The sequence below is a fragment of the Haliaeetus leucocephalus genome, unplaced genomic scaffold (assembly GCF_000737465.1).
Source record: "Haliaeetus leucocephalus isolate CR32 unplaced genomic scaffold, Haliaeetus_leucocephalus-4.0 Scaffold184, whole genome shotgun sequence".
In the NCBI taxonomy this organism is placed as follows: Eukaryota; Metazoa; Chordata; class Aves; order Accipitriformes; family Accipitridae; genus Haliaeetus; species Haliaeetus leucocephalus.
The window spans coordinates 12,133,985-12,154,121 of record NW_010972620.1 but is presented as its reverse complement, the minus strand read 5'-3'; the positions used below and the strand labels follow the sequence as shown (position 1 = coordinate 12,154,121).

The following is a 20,137-nucleotide window of genomic DNA, read 5'->3' as shown; positions in this document are numbered from 1 at the left end:
TATTATTCCGATAGACATATTAAAATAATAAGTGCTGATAATGGTAAGCATGTAAGCAAATATTCACTTTCAAAGAAAATAATATGAGAAAATATTTTCTGTTGCCTTGAAAAATATTAAACACATATTGTTAAAAGTACTTATTCATTTTATATGCCTCTGTTCTTAGCTGTTTAGCGTAGTTATTATCAGGTGATGTGTACCTGGCTGCTCTTGTTAATATGGGCTGTATTTGTAGAAGTCTTGCATTTGTGAAAACTTGGATTTTGATATTAAAGGTTGTCTATTTAGAACTGAAACATTAAAATATACTGGAAGTTTCTGAAAAAGTTGCCCTATGTTTCCAGCTCTATGGAGTCCTGAAATGTTGTTATGTATATATTTCTGAATCTAATTTTTATAGAACATGACTAGTTTGAGCCTTTTTGGTTCTGGGTGTTCATTCGTCACACTTAATCAAGTATTGAATAAGAATGTGTGAGCAATTCTGATGGGTTTTGAAAGTGAGCTATTATCATGTGCCTAAAGGTTTATACTTGCTGAAGTGAAGTCCAAGTGCCAGATACAACAATCTAGTTAAAATATTCCAGTACTTGATGTGGAAGATATGTCAACTGAAGAAGACGTTGCTGAAATTGCAGCGTGATATGGAAATAATTATATACATATTCTGCTTGGTTGTCTTTGTTAGGAGATGAAACTTTGGACAACAAAATAATGTAAGCAAACATTTTTAGACTTAAGTATGACTTTTTTACCTCAAGGAATTCTAATGTGTGCTTAAATTCAAGAACATGGCTAAGAAGGAGCTTTATTGGATATCTCTCTTCAGTCATGTCTTGAATAGAGAGAAAATGTGAAAATGTAGTTCTAAAAGTTAGTTGAGGTATTGACAACTGATCTTCAAGAACTAAGTTGTGAATTACCAAATGGTCTTTTGTGGATTCTGCTTCAAATGTGTATTACATTGGAGACTTTTTATGTTTATCTTCTCATGCTGAAAAGGGTTACAGCTGTACACATTTAAAATGTTATATGTCAACAGGTAAGCACTCTTTCTTTTTTTAAAGTCAGTATTATGTTAATGCTTTTTTAAACACTGTGGAACCCTAAATACATTGCAATACTCTTGACAAAGGCATAAACTGCTAGCATTTTAACAGCATCAAAAACTATTTTCTTCTGTTTTGAGAAACAAGAAACAAAAAGTCAGTGATTTTTATTAACTTTCTTACTTTCTGAAGAACCTTGAATCTGTATGCATTAACTTACTTAAATTTTATACGTGACCATTTTAAGCAAACTTTACGTATGACCAGTATACTGACCAGTTTATTTTACTGATTTCAGTTGTTCTAGTTCATATATTTTATTTGGAATATTTAGTGAAATTTGCTAGTGGAGAAAATTACTAATGTACCACCAATCAGATTAAAAAAAAAAAGTTACATTGCATAGAAAAAAATAAGAGCTTTGTTAAAGAAATAGTAAAGTCCTTAGTTATGGCAAACAAGCTTCAGGGGTTTGGGGGAAGAAAGGTTCAGTGCAGGTGTAATTTTATTTGCAATATAAAGAAGAATCAGTTTACACAAATTTGGTTTGGGCAGGTTTTGTTAGAATTGGAATAGAAACAAATCCTTGAAATCTTGCATTTCAAGGTAGAAATGGCAGTAAAGTTGAGCAGGTTTAAGAATATTCAAAGTTGGATTAAATGTCTTCTTTCTTCAGAACTGCAAAAGGACTGTGAGAAAATGAGAAGGTTCACTGGGCATCAGATCCTAGAGAGACAGCTGAAGACTTTTTATGTTTAAAATGGAGTTTCCATCATGTCATATCTTTGAAGTACCTTATGGATAAGAGAGATCTTGGAACTACTCTTGCTACACAAGACTACCACCAAGAAATAATTGTTCAACTTTTCTCTTTTTAGGATATACTTATGTTCTAAATTCATACAGTATGAATTTTGTTGCATGGGCAGATACAACAAGCATTTTGTTAGTTATCTCACCATTGTTGGGGATATATATCTCTCTCATATAGGTATGCTCCACCATCGAGTTCTTGTGACATATATTAACTAATTCTCTGAAGCATACTTTCTTCCTTTGTGATTCTTCTGAAAAACAGAACTCTTTTGGACAGTAATGTACTTTTTTTCTACAGACTGCTAATAACCTTTAAGTACATGTATATTACTTTTACAGAGGTAGTTAAGGGAATGTGGGGATGCCGCTGTCTATGCAATCATTTAAAGACATGCTAAACCCATAAATGCAGCAGTTACCTATAATTTGGGTGCAATCTTAAATCTCACAGTTGGTTAGCACAAATGAAAGACTAAATTGCATTTTGTCATTTGTTATTTTGTTTTGTTGAATGATGTAGGAATACCTCAGACTATTAGTCCTTTTGCTCTCTTCCAGTTCTTCTGTTGTGCTTAGTAGTACTTGTTTGATGCATATTGTTGGGGGGGGGGTGGTGTGACGCTTTAAATGTGATGATACAGCCACAAAGCTGGCAGTCTAAAATATAACCACAATGCCATACATGATGGAGGCAACCAGTGGAAGTAGAGAGAGAGAAGGAAAGCTCAGGATGACAAAAATAAATCAGGATACAATTTAGACAGCTGTGTCTTAATAATGCCTCTAAATAGCAACACATTGGTCAATATTTGGAATGCAAAATTCAGAAGTTCACACGTTATTGTTAGGGATTTTCCAACAACACAGTGTGTGGGCATCCTATGTGCAGTGAATTTAGATGTGTATATGAATTATTGCTCATGCTCATGATAATTGTTTTCTTCATGCACAGCAGAGGAAGCTGTTGATTCAGGATTTGCAGACATCAGTGGACTGGTCAAGGTAGTAGATTCACTCAAAAGCCTACAGAAAACTCAGAGAAGTGATCAAACAAGGTGTTAGCACAGACAGGTCTGTAAATGTTTATATGCAAGTGCCTGTCCTATAGAGGAAGCTAGAAGTGGTGCCTGTATTTCATTCCACATATTAATAGCATCATATTTCCAGTTTTTCATAATGCTCCAACTATCAGCTATTAGAGGAAACTGTTCAGGTGAATCATCTAGCTCAAGCTGAATGTTTCTCAAAATTAACCTATTTCAACCATATCTAAGAATTGTTTAAAAATAAAATAGGGGAAGATGTGGGTGTAACCTCTTAAAATTAAAAAGCCTGAAACCTCTCTTAGTTGTAGAAAGGGTTTTCCCTCTCTTGGGTTCACTTTTTGGAGTCTGTAGGGAATGGGCTGTTGATGGGTTACAAACACCTAAGCCTCCAGCTCCTGTTTGGTCCTGGTAGTATTGAAACACATCTGGTCTTCCTTTCCAAGCGCCTCGTCCCTTTCTGTCTGTTCCTTTTGGCTTCCTCAGCACCCTTGTGGCTTTTCTGCTCCCTTGTGCTGCGCAGATTTTCATTGCAGTGCACTTGAGTGTGCCCGCTGGCTCACAGCCTGGATGCCAGGCAGGGAGCATGGAGCCCATGACGGGGGTTTCCTGCTGGGCCTGGCAGCTGGTGTGCAGAGTGGTGGGGCAGGTTTGGGGTAAAAAAAGCCATGGGAAGGTGGAGCAGGCTGTGTGCAGTGGGTGATTCAGAGAGTTTTGGCAACGAGGTTTTAAAAAAGATGTTGTATGTGTATAAACAGAAATTAATAGAAACTCTGTAACTTGGCTAAATTTGAGGGAAATTTTCATGGGCTCAGTAAAATGCTGACAATTGTTATATTACAAAGTCCTGTTTAACAAAACAACACTAAAGCTTCTCAAAGAGCAAGTTGCTGTATATTTTTTTTATAACTTGAACAAATAATGTGGGTTTTTTTCCCCACCTTCATTCTTGGAAGAAGCTCAGCTCAGTAAGTTGCCATTTTCAAGAAAAAAAAAAAATCACCTTGGGCAGGCATCCAAGTGTGGAGAATTTTAGCTGACAGTTTTTTGGCAAATTTGCATGCAACTGAAAACTGTATTTGCTAATAAACTGTGTTGAGCAGCATTGGTATAAGTCATTCTAACAGTAATTAAAAAGGCAAAGATAGGTGGGACTAGGGAAAAGGAGAACTGAAAAAGAAGGTGGGAGGAATAAAGTGCAGGAACAAAAGGAGAAAGGTGAAGCCATGAAGTTAAATGCTGAGAGTGCAGAGCAAGTTAAATAGGAGAGATAAAGATCATGGAGAGCATACAATAGTTGGATAAAGGTAGATGATGGGTGTCATTTTACTGTAAACAGGTGTTTGCTTAAGTGTTTTGGAATGAACAGTGGATAGAGTCATAGCTTGATTTCAGAGAAGCTGCATAGTCTTAACCAAATAACAAAATGTCAGGAGTAAAGATATTATGGGTTTATTAACATTATTTTACCCATTCTTATGAACTGTTCCAAAGCTATTGAATTCAGTGCAAATAATTCTTACTGGCAGGTGGGATTTGTATTCTACACTTATTGTAGAGGATGTTTACTACAAAAACATCATCAAATCTCAACAAGTGAACTGCAGAATGCTTTCATCTAGACCACTTCCAAAGCAGTGTACTGGCATCTTGAACCATCTGATTGTCTTTGCTCTTGGACTTAAGTACCAAATTAAAATCCTCTAGAATGCAAAAAGGTTCCATTGAATTATTCGAATTCATTTGACTATATCTTAAATGGCTCTGTTCAGCTACTTTTGATACATCTCTAATAGGTGTATGTTTATAGACTGTTTGAAAATTGAGATTTTGGCTAAACCTTCTTACAAGGAGGCACCAATAAATCAGTAAGGAATGAAGACATGCCTGTTATTCCATTATTCAAGGATAATAGAAACATAAAAACCACAATAATGTAGACTAAAAAAGAGCTTACAAAACAATTTGTTAAAGACATAAGACTAGCATTATTTCAAATGCACCAGGAACAGGAAATCTGTCTTTATACAGCAAAATTTGCATGTGATATTAAGTTATTCAGAATAGGATAAATAAAAGCCAACTGCAAAGAAGCACCTCAATGATACTGAGCGATAAACTGACAAGTAAAATTCATGGTAAATAAATGTAAAATAGTTCTCAAAGGGTAAAAAAAAAAAAAAAAGAAACAAACCAAAAAACCTTTTTGTGCCCAAGAATGGACTTCAGACCGACAATTACTGTTCAAGAACTTCACTGTGAGATTATATATTCAGAGATGTGTATTCACTGTGAGGTATGAAAATGGTAGCAGTCAAAAAAAGCAAACTTAATACTAGAAATTATTAGAAAGAAATAGAACAAAGTAGAGAACATCATGGTTACAAGCAGTGTCACAGTGGTGCACCTGCACCTTGAAAAGGTAAAGAGAAGAATGAGTAGGATGAGTAAAGGATGATTAAATCTTTCAAACAAGCAGAACTACAAGTTTTCAGTCTGGGAAGAAGAAAATTGAAGGAGGCTATGACAAGTTTATCAACACATGAGTGGCAAGTAAATAGACTATGAGTGATTGTTCACTGACTGTTCTACTGCAAGGACATTGGGCATTAGATGAAACTAGTAGGTGGTATGTTTAAGTTAAACAAAAGGAAGTATTTTTTCATGTTTCATATACTTATGCTGTGGAACTCCTTGCCACAAGCCGAGTTTACATTGATTTGAAAAGTAATGAGACTGGTTACTACTATTATCTGTTAAGGACTATAAAGCTAATAATTCTGTCTCGGAGAGCCACTGAAACTCAGACTCGCTGGAGGCTGGGAAAGTATGCTTGGAAAAAATCACTGTATGTCTGCATTGGGTTTGTACACTCCCTTACATGTCCATGATGGGTCGCTGCTAGAGAGGGGATACAGGTCAAGTGAAATGCTTGGTCCAATCAAGTATAGCCTTTCTTAGATTAAGCTTAACAAATGGTTCAGTTAAAACTGCTGCCAAGATGCAAGCATGCTTCAATTTGCATGTAGCTTCAGAGATGGAGAGCTGGCTTTGTTTCTTTTGTGTGTTTGTTTTAATTTGACTTAATCTGAAATTAACATCTCCATTGAGATGAATGGCATAGCATTTCTAGGTCTTTGTTGTTATTGTTACATGAAAGTATGTTCCTTTCATGGCTAATTATATTTTAATTTACTCACTGCATATATTCATATCTTTTCTTCTGCATTTAATCACGTATCAACTGTTGCCTTGTATCTAATTCCTATACTTTCTTTTCGATACATCTTGAATGAGAGTTGTGCTGTAGAGTTCAGTGTTTACTGGCAGAAAGCTACATTGGACTACACAATTTTTAAGCATCAGAAAAACAATATGCAACATCTTTTATTAATGACCTGGATGATGGAGGAGACATAGATGACACTAAGCGAGGAAGGGCAGAAGCACACTGGAGGAGAGGACTGGGTGTCAAAATGTTGTTGCTACATTGAAGAAAGGGTTTGAATAAAATAGGCTGCAATTTAATAGGGACAAGCACAAGTAGAAACAAACAGAAATGTTTAACTGTACAAATCCCAGGTGTGGAGTTATTGACTAGTTAAGAGTGCTGCACAGAAGAATTTCATGTGATTTGATGGATTAGAAACTGCCCAAGAATTAATGCCATCCAAGCAAAAAAGAATGTAAGGATTATTTACGTGGGCCATAGTCTGGAAGCCAGGTGGGGTGGTTGGTTGTTCTCTGTGTGAGTGAGGTCTTACCTGAGGAAACAGGCCTAGGATTCAGTATTATGATCGATGTGGATATGAAGCAACAGAGTCCAGAGATCAGTGAGAATGGTCAGAAGTCTAGAAAACATGACTCACAAGCCACAATTAAATGAACTGTGACTGTTACCATGTACCCTTTTAGGTTTTTCTTTGCACAGTGTAACATTGTCAAATTCATTAAAGACTGTTACAAGACAATTGTTTAGGATTCATCACTTAATCATGTTACTTTGTGCCCTGACATCTGTAATATGTAAAAGGAGTTCCTAACTTTCTCTGTTAGCTTATTTCATTTTTTATATTTACAGCCTCTTCTCTGGCATGTGACTCTAGTCTGTCATGCTGCTGTCCTTTTTCTTGTCCTCTGTAAGTCATCCAACTTTGCTTATACTTCCAGTATCAATGGAAGTTGATATCAGTTGAACTGTATGCTCTAATTGTATAGTTCCTGGTCTTCACTAAAGTTAGTGAAACATGAAAAGCTATGCTTTGAGCTATGACAGTGGAAACTATGGTTATTTAATCAGAAATAGAGATTTTTCTCTGCCCCTCTTTCCACAGAAGTCAATAAAGTAAACAGATGCATCCAAACCTATCAAAAATTATTTAGTCTTTATTTATATGAAATTTCTTTGGAAAATATATTAAAATACGTTAGTACTTACATATTTTATATGATCTATGCCCTAGTCATTATGATCCTAGAAGTGCAGATTTCTCAAACTGAATTCTGTTTCCCCTTGAGCTCCTGTAAAATCTATTTTATATAATAGATTGCTTATTTAAGACACTAAACACTCTATTTTGAAATACAGCTTTAAAATGTCCTTTTTCTTTGTTGGCTGGTCTTTCTTTCTTTTTTTTTGTTTGCATTACGTAGGTCTTCAGTAATATTTAGTGGCAATGACACTCCTAGATTAATTGTCCATTGTTCAAAGCATACAACTTTGTCACTTTTAATTTTGTTGCCTTTTTGTTTCACTGAAACATGTTTTTCCAGAACTTGCAAGGGGATGAGCAAGGGTTATCCTAGTTCATTTATCTAATGTAGCAGTCAAAGTACAAACTCCTGAGAAAGAAAGTCAAAAGATGTGTGTATTTTTCTCCTTACATTAACAAATTATTTATGCTTGCAATCTTCTGTTGACAACCACCTCTGAACTCCCTTTCTATTTTGAGAGAGATTGACCAGAATGAAACACACTGTTCTAGTCACTCTGAACCGTTAGTTTACCAAAATGCATTAAAATTGTATTGGCATTTTCTCTCGCTGCTTCTGCATACTAATAGTGTGCTTGCCTTTGTCCACTACTGTGCATCAAGCTGAAGTTTTCATTGAGATTTTTGAGTGTTTCACAAAGAATCCTAAGGGTACGGCTTTATAGCAAGTCTGAGGGATCTAGGTGTCCATCTCTAATTTGAAATTCAATTTTCAAATGAATTAGTAACTAAGCTCCCTTAGGCTCCTTTGAAACTCTCAGCCTGTATCTTTTTCTGAAGAGATGCATGGTGCGAGGTTCTGAATTAACCGGATGCTGAAGATTTCCTGTGCATTCCTACACTTTGGTTTCTGAGCTGTTTTTTTTAATCCACATTGAATCTTTGCCTTTTACCCGGAAACTAATAGTCAAGTACTTTGTCAAAAAGTCAAGAAAAATACGTCAACCTGTTCTTTTCCCCATGCTATGTAGCTTGCATGGTCAATGGAATCTAAAAGCCATGTAAAAATTTTGCTCAGCAAAAAGGGATACGTGTTGAATTATATGGGAGAGTTTAATTTTAGATATTATGGTTCCCTTCCTTTTTCTTAATTTTTTTCAATGTAATTTCTCCCAATTTATATCAACAACCATGACTTATTTTTAGTGTTGTTTATAGCTTTAAAATTGTTATCTTTCAACATGGGGGCTCACATTGCCTGATAGTTTGTCAACTCTGTAATTTAAAAATCCCTCCAGAACACCCAGATATATTTCTAAACATGCATGGTGACAACATTTCCTTTACTGTTCAGCTGTAGAAATGCAACTCACCATTACAATCTTAAGGAATCCATTTTATAGTTGCCTCCACCTTTCTATCACCTGGACATTCAAGGTATTTGGATTTGCCTTTGTAATATGACTGCAAGTTGAGAAACACAATTGTGAAGAGCACAAGGTGAGGAAGAGAGGGGAATATTTCAAAACTTTCATGACTTTCATAACTTTGCTACTAAGTAAATTATTCTATGGCTGACTTCCACGAGACTAAAATTAGACCAGTGTAAATGCCTCTGAAAAATTTCACTCTCAAGGCTTGTCTTCAAGGGGAAATTACTTATAAGAAAGCTGAGGTTTAAATTTTAAAACACATTAGCTGCTGAGCTCTAACTCCCCATGTGAATAATCTCAGAGTTTGAGGAGTTTGCTCTACTTGGAGAGCATGTAATCAACTGTAGATTCAAACCGTGTCTCACTTTGTTATGGCATCATTGTCCAAGTTATTTGTGCTCCAGCCCCCACAGGAAAATGTGGAAATTGAACTCAGATTCATTCAGTCTCCACACCAATCCCAACCATGATACCACCCTTACCACTTTTGCCTTCCTACATACCTGCACTGTAGTAGAATCTAAATTTTCCTAAGGTTAGATATGTTGTAACAAATTTAAGTTCTTCTGTACTTGAACCTCTGTTCATGTTTCCAGTGTTTACACATTTATCTGTTTGCAGTAAACTTTTATAATCTACATTTATCAGCATCAAGCTGCATTGCTCATGAACCCAAGTAATTTAAATTCTTGAATCTGACTACATTATTTTCTATTACTGCCTGTTCTTTATTTCTCTGTGTGCTATATACATGTGTGTGTATTTGCACAAATATAGAACCTAACTGTGGTCATTAAAATGATTAATAACATGGTTTTGCCTACAGATGCTTAATTTTTTGCTTTTTGTAACTTCCATTGCTTTCTCCACTCCTTTCCTCTTTCACTACCAGCTTTGTGGTGCTTTTTAGTAGTAGTGGGTTACATGTTACAATTTAAAATACTTCACATTCAATTTCCCGTGCATACTTAAGAACACAGCAGATCCATAATGTTTTATGAAATAGGTTGGACTTGTTGATTTATTTCTCCTGCTACTTTTAAATTTGACTGAAATTTTGTTTCTGAAACATTCTCAGTCTGTGAATGATAATTATATCAGTCTTTTTTTTTTTTTAATGTCAGGGAAAATAGCTTCATTTTATGAATGTTTTTGACGTGCTACTCTCTAATTTCTTATATAATTTTGGTAAGCTCCATAGTATAAGAATTGACTCATTCACATTCAATAATTGAACTTTTTATTTCTCACACACTGACACTTCAGTGTTGTTTGATTGTAACAGCTTGATCCTGATCTCAAAACTTTGCTCTGAACTGTTTATTATCTATAAGCTCAGAGTAAGTGACTTTTTATTTTGACTATAATTCCCTTTAAGGCATCAGTAAGTGTGACAGCTTTCCAAGTACATCCATGTCAGACTTTCCCCCCTGGACAGAAAGGTTCTGGAAGAAATTTAACCTGCTCTTAATATTAATGTTCTTTTTACTTGAAATGTATTTAAATTGATAGATGCTGTAAAGAATAAGTGGGACATGAGTGTGAAAATGTTTTAGCTAAGAAATGTCAAACTACAAATGTAAGATAAAAATTCAGCATTAAAAATGTAAAATAATATATACAATTTATAGTTTCTAGAAGAAATACTGTCCTCCCTTGAGAGGAAAAGCTATTACAATTGCTTTAAAACAGAGCTGGCATCAATAACCGGTAGCTTACACTGCTTACTTGCATTACTTTTTTTAGCATGCTATAAACAGAAATAACTATTCCATATTTTATAGTTACAAATTAAATTTAAAATCCAGATTTATTTTCCCCATGGGCACATATTTAAGTTAAGAGGACTGAACATTCATAACCAGAAGACAGAAAAAATCCTTTATTGCCACAAAATTAAACATGATGTTGCTTTAAATAGAAGTGTACGTTTTTCACAAACTGGACTGGAGGGATATAGTACTATGACTATGCTTTGCAAACCACTTTATGTATCAATGACCAAACAGTGAGATCCTAATAGCTGAGAGGAGGAGGACGGATAGGTTTTGATAAGTAATTCTGGGATTTCAGCAGAGATCCTCTTGCCCTAACTAAATTTCATGTTAATCTTTCTGAATTACTGTGTGTTTAAGTTTTCTTAAAAATTTAAAGTTCTTCTGAAATGGTGCAAGGTTTGGACATATGTCATCACCTGCAAATAGGTAGTCTGCAAATGTTTGCCAGAGAATCATTACACATACTTGAGTATGCTTCTTCCATCTTGCTGAGTTGGAAAATGGTTGTATCAGTGTCTGAGAACAAGCAACCTTCAGTGGGGTTCTCAGCCATCCTACAGATACAAAAGCTTCAGATGCTCAACATCTTTAAGGATTACACCACCATTTATGCAGGGAATTAAGATTCTCTAGCCTTGCATTCAGCACTATCCAACTCCATTTTATTAATGTCTATTTTCTGTATTGTACTCTGGTTATTAGGCATTTTAAAATGTTTCCTCAATTGCTTTCATTCCTCTGTCTCTGCAGCTGCCTGCTGGGTTGAACATGCGTGTAACTCAATAACGGATATGTGTTGAAGACATTAATTGAGTTTTTATTCAAGAAGAGTATTATCTACTTGTTTGTTTTCTAATGTGCTTGCCTGTTCTGTATTATAGTATTATATTTACCTTCTTTGTTAGCAAGGATTTGCTTACCAGTGCAAGACAGAGTTTTGCCTTTCTACTACTTTCTGTATTAATCAGTTTTAAGAATTGCTAGGCAGTTGCTTTCTTTGGTCTCTGACTACAAGTAAGTTCTGCATGTTTATTTACTTTGAGCAAAGGTAGACTCTGAGCCTTTTTTTGTATCACTTTGTATTCTCTGACACCCAAAGTCTCAGCATGCGTAAACTCAGTGTGGACTGGGTATAGTTCTTAGTTTTGCAAATCCTATTATTTCATCAAACATTCATATTCACTCAGGCCTTTTGTCTCTGATCTTTATCTTGATCTTGTCTCTTATCAGGGCCTATGCCAGTACCCAAAATTTCAAAATTAGATTTTCAGCCTTAAATTAATTGTCTAGATGAATTATGTTTTCAGCTTCTCTATATACCCTCACATCCTCTGTTTTATAGTCACTCTTTTAAAAAATAAATTGCTGCTGAGCTGGTTTTTGGTTTTCTCTGTGTTATTTTTCACAATCCTGAGTTAACTAAAAACTATTTAAAATATCAAGTACTTAAGAAGTAGCTGTAGTCAGAAAAAAAATACGTCCTTTGGTTTCACGCAGTAATGAAGTACTTCTTAAACTTTGTTCAGTCATCCTTTACAAGGCCAGATCATTTCAACTCTGACGGGTCTTTCAGCTGCTTTGTTTTATTGTGGGTGAATTCTCAGCTCACTTTATGCCTGTGCTTTTCAGTATATTCCTAAGCCAAGAAGTTGGCTCCTTCTCTTAGTGCCTGAATTTTACATTAGAAGGTCTCCAATCTGCTGATTGTTGGATAGTAGCACTTACTACCAAGGGAAGGATCAGTTTATTTCATGCCTTGTATAATGGGGATAATACAGGAATTATACAGGACCCAATACAGCAATTCTTATCAGTCAGCATCATATAACTACTTCCCAGAGACTAATACCAGAACCTTGGAAAAGTTCTTCGAAAAGGTATTATGAACAGAAGGTAAGATACTGACCTAGGCTCAGCAGGCTTGGCTGAAGTGCTTAACTGTAGGAGGGCATTCAAGGTGGGGACAAAGGAGCCTCCTTGCCTGTAAGACTTTTGCTTTGTGGCTTCTCTCCCTGGCCAGCTCCTCACATGTCACTTGTGGCTGTCTTAGGTCACTCCCCATGCAGCTGCCAGTATCTGACAAGTGATGATGCCTGGAGTGCTCTCACCCTGCATTGGGGCAGTGCTGAAAACATAAGGTATAATATTGACAAGTTCTGCCCAGAAAAACTCTCCTGTGAGAAAGTCTTCCCTTTTTGGAGTCCTTGAAGTTGTAATGCTTTAGATTCCCCACCAGTTCAGATCAGCAAGGGTTTATTTTTGTGGTTTGGTGGTTGTTTTTTTTTAATGCCAGGAAGCTGTGCTCTTTACAAGAGAGCATAACAGGTTCTAGGATCACCTATATGACATGGATGTCCTGTAGGAATTTGCTGGTTTGTACAACAGAGAGCTAACCTGTCCTCATCCCTATTGAATGCTTCTGTTGCCTTCTCTGACCCTCTGAGGAATCTCTTCCTTTGAAAGACAGGTCTCTCCTAAATCCTCTGCAGCAAATTCTAATTTTAATTCCTAAACATCGGTGAGTATTAAGGCGTTCTTTGTGACAATGACTGTGGGCAAATGAATAACATTCATTAATTATACCAGAGGTAGAGAAGTTGAAGTTTTACCTTAGTAAGATCTGTAGAAATAAACACAAAAGCTAGTTATCAGCCATACATTGTTACAGCTTATACCTTTATAATTACACAGTTACTGCTTATTTGGCTGAAGACCTGACATGGCATCTTTGTTACTTCAATTTATATTAGTCCTGATGCATAATGACCAATAGAGGTGTAAGTTTAATTAAAGAAAATGATAATGTGGTCCATTTGAAATATGCCAATGTGATATGTAGAGTGATTAGACATATAAAATTGGCCTTGTCATCTGTATTAATCTGACCACTATCTATGGTTTACATTTTAATAGGAACAGAATTTTCTTTTTATGTCTCTTTAGAGGTATGCTTAGAATGTATCTAGCTTTATGGACTAAACATATTAAGGGCCTTTATGAAATTGTAATTCAGTAACTTTTATGTGGATGGTTTGAGTATGATATTTTTCAAAGATATAAAATATAAACATGTAGGCTACAGCTGTAGAAGGTTTATTTAGCTCAGAAATATATTAGTGTATTTATACTGTATATATTACCACATATAAGGTACTGCTATATATTTGCAGTCATATTATCATCAGACAATTTTCTGTCTCAAGTTATCAGAAAAGGGAATTAGAAAATATAATACTAGCCTTAGGGAAGCAAACTTTTTTCAAAACTCCTATCTGCTAATATCACCTGCCAATGATTTAATGTGTTTATAGTTTATGCTAACCTTTCTTAGCTTTCCTTTTTATCCATTATAGTCTGTGTACCTGGTAGAAGGGAAGCCTGCAGCCAATTGCTGTTACTTTGCAGCTCCTATCTTTACTCGCCAAATAGCTATTTTCTTTTTTATTCCTTTTTTTATTCCTGTAAGGTAGTAACTGTTGGCTGTTATAAAACTGCAATCTCATTAGAAAAGTTTCATTCAAATAAATTCACTGCTGATATTAGGACTTTAAAATGTTAATGACATTGTCTTTCTTTGGGATAACATAAGTTTTTATATTGACGCTTAAAGAGACACCTTTAGACTCTTTCATTTCCAGAAGAGTTATTAGGAGAGCTGACAGCACTTTGGGACAAGTCTGTGGGATTGTTTTTTTAGGTAGTGCCTCATTTAAGAATTCTTAGTACATCTCTCTATTAAAAATGTGTCCATAGTTTGAGTAAAACAAAAGCAAACAAAATTCTTAAGTGCAAACAAGATTTAACATTCTTTATCAGCAATATGAACTGCTGCAATGTTTGTTTGACTCTGGATCTGTGGTCCTTTTTGTACTTTCTTAGTCCTCTACTCCTTGTATAACCAGAGACCACTGGAGCTCAAATTGAAGCTCCATTGCAAAACTCCAGTGTCATATTTTACTCATGCTCAACCTTTCTTGCTTTCCCCAGTTTCCATCAGACATTTTCCATGATTACAGGTGGGAGGTATTCTTCATGTCCAGTTGGTGTATATTCATGGAAACTGACTAACCTCTCCTAACAGATTTTGATAAAGCCCAGTAATGACATCATGGGAATGTTATTTAGTTATTACACTTAATCTGGCAACAGAGTATAGAGTGAAAGTGTAGCAGAATAGTTTCATGCCCTATCTGAAGATAAAGGGTTATCATGCACTGGGATAAGTGTCCTTTCACACATAGTCTTTAGTTTCATGGCATAGTTAAATTGGGATTCTTCTGAATCAGATCTCACTGAAACATATAGGATACAGCTCTAAACATGTTCAGTTGCAACTGTTTCTCACTGATCTCATTCTAACATAAACCTAAAGTAATTGCACCGCTTGTAATAAAATTAAGGTCTGCTCACAATTGTTTCTACGTAGGAAACTTTTTCAAAATTTTAAATATTTTTCACACTCAGAAATGTGCTCTCATTGTCTCCTGAACTCAGTCTGGGCATATCTGACCTGTGTGGATAGAAGTAACTGAATTTTGTTTCTTTTCACTTCATAATAAAGAGGATACTTTTTTTGTTCAACCATTGGACATGTGTGAAGTATTTTTAAATGTACTTTTATTTCACAAACTAGTCTATAAACCAGAATTAAGGTATTATGAAGAGGACTTTTGATTGTTGTATTACGTCTAACATTTAGTGCTTAGATTTAATAGAATTAGTCATTGCTTTATTGGATTTGAATAAATTGATACTGGATTGTATTAAGCAATGTATTCCATATGCGCTGGATTATTCATGTGCCTGTTTTTTCAAAAACGTATAAGCCATACTGAGACCAGATTTGCATTTATTATTGCTATTTAACTAGCCCTACTTTTACCAAAGGGAAAAAAACAGCCTAATTTCAGATACTTGAAAACTTTTAGAATTGTATTATTGTTGTTGTTGTTATTTAGAATAAAAGCCAGTCTGTATATGGATACTTTACACCAGCATAACTGTCATCACACTATGGTTTTCTTTTAAAAAATTCCTAAAACAGTTGACCTTACATGACCTTTGGTTGTGAATACAGTTAGGCTGCTATAGCTTTTTATATTGTTCTTAATTATAGAGATGTAATTGAGCTGTTACAAATCCATGTGCCAGTAGACCTTAAAATGTTTGAATTGTGCTCTTCTCAGTGGCTGATCTCTGTGTTGGGATGAGTTGATATCTAACAGGAAAAGCAGTACACTTTTTAAAATCCAAATATATTTTTAAAAATCAAGACAAAAATTGGTGCTTTGTTATACTTGTTCTGACCACCTCCCCTTGTTGTAGTCTTCAGTAGCAACCACGAGTATTTCTGCACAAATACCTTGAAATCCCGAGTTTGTACTTTGTTTCAATCTGAGGGGGGGGCAAGTGGGAAGAAACTGCCATATTCCAGAAAATACTCAAATCTTATGCTGAAGCATTGATGAATCTCTTTGCTTTTCAGTTCAGCAGGTAACCCAAGTCTAAGTTACCATAAGAGGTGTGAGAGGCTGCCATGAAATGGCACAAAGTTGCAATTGGAAGGGGAATGGGAAGCCCTGGGGTTTTTATTCTTGGTCGGACTATAAACCTTTTAGATGACCTTGAGCAGGTCACATTAACCCTGACTCTCCAAGGAGGCATTTGCACTCCTGAACTGGATCTATAGGTTGGTCAGTTGCTGTTTCCTGTAACATGAGAATGGTGCCTTAACAGGGTGCAGACAGTTCATTAACACAAAGTGCTGTGAAATTCTCCAATGAAAAGCATTACGGCCAGTGGAAACTATTATTAGGAATTAATAATATTATAAATTAGTAATAATAACATAGTTGGGTTTACCCTATGATGTTGTACTTCACCCTGAAGCAAGATAAATCATAAGGCACTTAGGTGTTGGTTTTTTTTTTTACAATAGAGTGCAGCAGTTAAGGGTCTTTAGAACATTTCTGCAATATTAAAATGATTTTTCAGGCAGCGTATTAGCATCTTCAGTCTAGTCTAAGGTTTTAAAAAAGTAAAACAAACAAGAGCCCAAGGTATTATTTACTTAATTAGTCCTCTCTGCAGCATGAATTTCTTTCTGAACTTCATTTCTGTTTTAATAAGTATCATATCTGTTGATGTTCCTTATGTTACTAAGCAACACCAACACTACCAAATAATAAGAAAAAAAACATGTAATAAGGCACTATAATTCTGATCATGTATCATGGGGTTAATTTCTTAGGAATACTCTGAGATTCAAAGAGTGTGCAGTGCAGCAATGTAAAATATATTGTTTTCATTATAAAAAGAAGTTCATATTTTCTAAAAATGTGCATTTAATTGCATAAAGGCAGAAAAGCAACACAAAAATTATTCAAATAACATTCCAATTATATTTGATAAATCATCTTTAAAACCTTTACATTTATGTAGCAATTATAACCTAACCACAGGATCTAACATCTTAGAGCTTCATCAAAATCAATCAAATATCTTAGGCTGCAGCTGGAATGTTGTTCTGATGGAATTGCTCCCAAAGGCAATTTTCATCTATTTAGGCACCAGTTTTACAGCACATTCTGAATTTGATTATTTCTGGTAGTATTTCCTGGGTAAGGTTTTGTTCTAGTGATGACTCTAAGAAATTTCCACTATATAAAACAACTAATTAATTGCAAACTGGTTAAAATAACATCGTTTTCAAAAATGCTACTAATACTTTGGTCCATAGAAAATGCAGAATCTCTTCTGTTACTTGCTTTCTGAGTGTGTTTTATAGAGAACTGCTGATTTCAGAAGGTAATTTAAACAGACTCTCACTTACATCACATGTGAACCTGAGAATATTTTGGAAGACCAATCTTTCCTTAGTTATAAGTATCAAGTTCTCACTCAGTTTCCAGGCTTTGTTGAATGACAGTATTTGCACCTGATTCTTAGGTGCATCAAACCAGATAACTATCTGTTAATTAGGAATAAAACAATATTAGTATTGGGGGGGGGGGGTTCAATAAAATAAAAAAGTGAATTTCAGCATTTTTTCATCTATCACCAGGACTAGGAAGAACATACCTCTGTCTATATTACTGCAGAGTCCCCAGTCTCAAATATTTCTGTATTTTTTTTACACTGGTTTTTGTTTATTTCAGAGAAATTCCTTCTTTCTTCTCTCCCCATCTATTTTTTAAGATATTAACCTAGTTAGTCTCAAGAACACTTCTCAAAATCTCTAAAACTAATTTTCTTTCTGGTTAAATAAAGTTGCCTAAAATAAGTGTTGAGAATCAGTTCATAAAACTGTTTCAAGATGGGATAATTCTGGTATTTAAATTAGATAATGAACTATATGTCTCTACCTTGGTATTTGTGAGGTATTTCTTGCTTGGCAGACATTCAGGCTGGTCTTGCCTTAGTTTCAAAGTGCTTGTAATCTAATGTATACAGGTGTATACACATTATAATGTGTAACGGTAAATTGAAAAAAATTGTAAGGTATTTATAAAAACAATTCTTCAAACTTCCTGAAAGAATTTTAATTTAAAAAAGAAGATTAACAGAAAGTAAATTAACACCGGCATTTCAGAACAGGTTAAAAGAAAGATTAACTGCTCCCTGCTCCCTTGCCGCGCCTCCCAAATCCCAGCCTACTGGCATCACAGGTCTGGAAAGCCGCTGTACTGCCATACAGTCCTACTTCAGAGAAGAGAGGAAGTGTTTTCAAAACCATCTTAGGCATAGCTCTATCCTTACTCAGAATGGACTGTTTAGGAATATTGTGAATCACCAGAAATTTGGCTTGAAATCATTAAAGCAGAGTCACTGCCTACAAACATGCTTAACACTTGAAGGCCAGTATTTCAGGAGTCATCTGGGGTGTGATGCCTCAAATTGCATGGTCAGTGTTGCACATTCTATGAGAGCTTTTCGAAACCAACATTAGCGGCCATTATAGCAGAATGCATTTTGATTTCTTAGCACTAAATAGCATGTTTACCATTTCCCAAACTTGCCATCCAAGAGCAGTCATTCTGAAAAACGTTAACTACAGATGGTTTTGGTATAAATGTATCTGTTCTTCTGTCCTGTAACTGCCACAGAAATGCTTGCATTCCCTGCTCTTGAGAACTGTAAATAGAACTTCCATGTGAAGTTCTTAGTAAAAAACTTATGACCTTTAAAATGAAACTTCCTTTCAGGTTTGTAAAGGAGAACAGTATTTTCTCCAGTCTCTGATTGCAAAGGCAATTTGTACTTGGACTGTTCCAGTATTTAATAATTGTATGCTCCCATACACTTTACCTGGTTGAAGCTGTGCTCTTCTTGAAGAAGCAGTTGCCCTTTAGGATTTGCTTGGATGTAACAGGGAATGGTCTCCATGGATTTACTCACTAAAGGTCATAGTTTATTTTTTAAATGGCAATTTTAGGGTTAATATTCGCTATCTATCTGTGTGTTTAGAGCTCATTCAGGCTAACGAGTCATTCCCTAGATATCCAAGAAGCTGGAGTAGGTTTTAATAAGACTTAGAAAATAGATTTAATGAATCTGCTACATTGCCTAGACTGTTATTATCAAAAATGTTCTTATGTTAAATGTTTAAGTCTGTACAGTAAGCCTCAAAGTAAACAATTTTTAAATAGAAATACTGAGTGCTCCTCAGAGCCATGACAAATGGGAATTGGCTGTGTTTTCTAAGGTCACTTCTAAGAGGCAAAGTACCATGACCAATGTATTTGGAAAAAGAAAAGAGACTAAGTGACAGTGGAACTGAGAAGGGCCTGAAGTAGTACTATTTCTGAGACTACTTTTTAAAATATGAGCCATAACTCAAAGAGATTCCAAAAACAGTTATTGTTTTTAAAATGACTGCTGCTTCACTGTATGAAATAGCTTGCTTCCACAGTGTATAGTGAAAGCAAAACAAGTTAAAGATATAGATCTATCCTACATATCTTAAATTGTTAAAATTGCTCAGAAGTGGGATGAAGTCCAAGAATCCTCTCAATGAGGATTTGTCCTGTAAGATTTTCAGACATACAAACAGGCAATCCAAGCATAGTGGTTCCAGTACAAGTGTTGCATTGATCTGAATTTTTTATCACTGCTATTATGATGGCAGATCTGTTAGCGATCTGTTTCAAATAACATGTACAAGAGTTACCCAAGAGATTTCAAATGTTAGCAACACAGCTACGGTGACATTTTCTTCCACTTACATGTGCATGTCCACATACATGCAAGCGTAAAGCTTTTTTCAGATTTTTAAGAGATTTAACATTCACCCCTTTCTTAAAACGATCATATGCTATGTGGATTAAGAAAAAGAAGGTATCCAGCTCCAACCAGACTTGCTTGCCTGCAAAGTTTCTAGGTGCCCAGAAGGCATCTAGGTATCTCTTATACAGAGCTTTGGAGGAACTGCAGAATATTATCTAAAGATTTGATTTTGTTAAGATTTTCCCAACACTTAAGTGACTACATGTCACAATACCTGGATAGTTGCAAAGAATCCAGCCTGTCTCTCCCCCCCCCCCCCCGCCCCCCCCCCCCCCCCCCACCCACCCGCCCCCTCCC

General features: G+C 35.4%; 1 protein-coding gene across 1 annotated transcript in view; it reads left to right on the top strand.

Annotated features, from left to right (window-relative positions):
- LOC104830155 (heparan sulfate glucosamine 3-O-sulfotransferase 1-like) overlaps positions 1–20,137 on the top strand; it is a 57,088-nt gene that overhangs the window by 35,124 nt on the left and 1,827 nt on the right. The window lies entirely within an intron of this gene.